This window comes from Onychomys torridus, chromosome 8, assembly GCF_903995425.1.
Source record: "Onychomys torridus chromosome 8, mOncTor1.1, whole genome shotgun sequence".
Classification (NCBI taxonomy): domain Eukaryota; kingdom Metazoa; phylum Chordata; class Mammalia; order Rodentia; family Cricetidae; genus Onychomys; species Onychomys torridus.
In genome coordinates this window covers 104880767-104884111 of record NC_050450.1, presented here as the reverse complement: position 1 = coordinate 104884111, position 3345 = coordinate 104880767, and the positions used below count along the sequence as shown (strand labels likewise).

At 52.3% G+C, this 3345-nt stretch overlaps 1 long non-coding RNA gene and 1 other non-coding gene across 2 annotated transcripts; both read right to left on the bottom strand.

The window, feature by feature from the left end:
• Nucleotides 1-664: 664 nt before the first annotated feature.
• Nucleotides 665-2452, bottom strand: LOC118589643. Its single transcript, XR_004945681.1, has 2 exons — nucleotides 1993-2452; nucleotides 665-788 (listed from the first exon to the last, which is right to left on the bottom strand). It is a non-coding gene; the product is annotated as an uncharacterized LOC118589643 (long non-coding RNA).
• Nucleotides 1770-1956, bottom strand: LOC118590528. The gene has a single exon (XR_004945817.1).
• Nucleotides 2453-3345: the final 893 nt, after the last annotated feature.

Here is a 3345-nt window from a genome sequence, read left to right as displayed (position 1 = left end):
TCTACCTACCTGAAAGGCCAGCCAGCCAGCAAGGGCCCATGTGGGTTTAAGAGGCATACCAGCTGGGACTGGAGACATGGGTCATCAGCTAAGCCACACTGGCTACTCTTGCAGGGGACCTAGGTTCGATTCCCAGTACCCATAGGGCGCCTCACAACCATCTGTAACTCCAGTTTTAGGGGATTCAATGGCTTCTAAAGACAGACCTACATTCAGGCAAAACATCCATACACACATAAAATTTAAAAAAAAGAGGTACACCAGCAAGTGGGTTTCAGGAACCCCAGGGCACACAGGTGAGCAGATCCCCAAATAGCCACTGTCTGTCTGGTAACTCCTATGGAGACTGAGAGGTGTGCCCAGAAGTCCATGGGGTCCCAGGGACTTGGACATTCTCTCAGTCAAGACACTCTCTTACAACTTGGTTTCCTTGAGGACCCTGTGCCCCAGAGCCCACATCCCCAGTAGAACTCTCTGGATAGGAGTGTGCTCTGTGCTCAAACCAGCTGGGAACAGGGCCACTTAACCCATGCTGGCCGTGCAAGCTGGGTGTGGTGGCACATGCTTTCACCCCAGTACCTGGGAGGCAGAGGCAGTTGGATCTCCAAGGACCAGACCAGCCAGGCTACATAGTGAGACACTGTCAGACAAGCAATCAAAACAGTATGGTCAAACCCCATTTATTTACGTCAAAAAGCACGTCAGAGTCAAACCCAACAGGTCCAGGTGCACGCAGCAGGGTTAGGTTCTCATACAGGACACACATACCAACCTTCCAGTCAGATGACCTGAAAAAGGAAAGCATATGCCATCAGACTTCACCCGACTTCAAATCTCCACATTTAATTAAAACCACCAGCCCATGAAACACTCCCCAAGCCCAGGTGTGTGTACAAGGTGCCAAGTCTCTGCTTCAACTTGCAGGTCCTTCTAACTGTACAGAAACTGCTGGCGTCCAGGGCTGGCCACCTACCTATCTAGGTCAGTGACTTCCTGACCTTTTGCTCTTTAGGTTTAACTGTGGGCTTTCCTTGGAAACTTGCGGGTCAACAGCCACAAGCCAGGTCTCTGGCGACAAAGACAGCTCAGCACCGGTTGAAATCCATTTAATATGAATTCTATTCCCTCAACCACACTGCAAAGACAGCCACATGAGGCCCCTGGTGGCTCAGGGGAGTCCAGGTGAACTATCTATCATCAGTCTGTCTGGTTGTACAGCTGTCTTATACAGTGTTCTGAACTCACAAGTGTACGTATATCCTTTTGTTTAAACTCCACGAGGGGCGCAACGTGTACCCAGTAGGTAGAATACTTGCCTAGCACGCACAAAGCCTTGGGTTTGACCCCCAACACCACATAAACCAGGTGTGGTAGAGGGTGTCTGTAATCCAGCAATCTAGAGGCAGAGTTCAAAGGCCATCCTCAAATATTTGAGTTCAAGGGCAGCCTTGGCTAAATGATCCCCTATCTTAGAGGGTGGTGGTGTTATCGCTGCAGAGATGGCTCAGCAGTTAAGAGCACTTGCTGCTCTTATATAGGACCTGGGTTCACTGGGGCTCACATCTATCTGTAATTGCACTTCCAGGGCATCTGGTACACTCTTTTGGCCTTCGAGGGTACCAGGCAAACATTCGTACACATACCAAAAAAAAATAAAATCTATAATGGGGGCTAGAGTAAGAGATCAAATGTTTGCTTTAGAAGGAAACAATAGCATCAAATCTTCGCGGCGTTCCGAGCAGGCCTCGGTCTGCCAGCACCAGCAAGGGTCCTGTTTGCAGTATCATACATGATCACCAAACTGCTGCTAGGATGTTCACACCTGTAACTGCAAATTCTAATCCCAGGGAACACCTTCCTCTGGGAATTTACTTTAGGTCAAGGTCGGGCTGTCTGGTACAAGGCTGCACCCACCTCGGGCAGGTTCAACCACACAGGAGCCTTTCCCCAGACCGTCCACCTTAGCACACTGTACCTCCGGGCTTGACATACCTGGTGACCCCAGCTGAGGTCACTCGAAACTCTCCTCAGAAGAGAAAGGAGTTATTGCGTGATGTCGTCCAGTCGCTGGGGTCTGAATAGTTCATTTTCTGAGTGGGAGAAGAAAAAAAAAGAGTAATACAATTCAGTTTACGCCGATGGGCTCGTGTGCGCTGGCACCCCGAACAAGCCTGTGCACGGCCGATGGGGACGCCCGGGCACAGTGCACCCCTGCAACCCGCCGCCCCTCCCGCGGCTGCGAGCGGGCCCAGGGTCAGGCTCCTCGGGTGGGCGTCCCGGGAGCCGTTTCTCCAGCCCCAGGAGAGGTTTCTAAACTCCCGGGAGTGGTTTCTAAAGTCCTGAGAGCTGTTTCCGAAGAATGCACGGCGACTCCCGGCCGTGCTCCATAGATTAAAGTCCCCTCAATACGAAGCACGCGGATTCCTCTCCCCCGGCGGAAGCAGCTCCGCAAATGCACTTCCGACCGGAAGTGAAGACTTACCATCGAGACTGCCGCTAGAGGGTCGCTTTGGCCTTTGGCCTTTGGGTCATCCAAAGCGACCTTAAAGGGGCCGCGGTGCAGTCGGGGTCACAGCGGCTAGATCGCCCCGGGGCTGTCGGGCCTCGTCTAGTGGGGCACAAACGGGAGGGACGCCCTACCCGTGGGCGCCAGGAGCTGCACTGTTCTTTACCTCTCACTCAGCCCTGTGCAGGACATTGGGTCGATGGTACATTCCAAAAAGTTGAAGTTCTGAGAGGTTTAAGAGGCTTTCCCTGAGCCCTGCAAACCATCCCGGTGTGGCAAAACAAGTTGAAACTTAGCCAGTCCTGCTGCAAACCTGTAAAGCTAATTCGCAATATGAACCCATCAGTGGTATCAGTTGCCCATCATGAAGTCAGCGCCCCTTGATCCGATGGCTCCCCCAAAGCCGCACCTCTGAAATATCTTAGCCTTCAACAGAGAGCTCCTATTGCTTCAGCAAGGGTTTGTGCTGTGGCGTCTCTGGGCTCAAACCCCCAACCTCCAGAGTAGGCATCCAAGCCCTGCGTCCAGCACCAGGCTTCAGTTATCCCAAAGTATTCCCAGGGTTCCAACAGGAAACCCCACCAAGAAATAGATCAATTATCCAAGGGCTGTGTAGTCATTTTCCCTGAACTGAAACATCCCATCCTGGAGAGAAGCTTGAGAAAGCGCTACAAGGAGGGACCTTAAGAAAATAACTCAAGAAGTCCCTGAAACTACCCGATTCACAAGCCCCTGCCCCCAAGGCTCTATAAGGAGTAGGGACTGCCTGGTAGACGTCCAGCTACCCATTTCCAGCTTTCCAGAGCTGTCACCCACTCGGCTGGCTTCTAGTGGCAGGT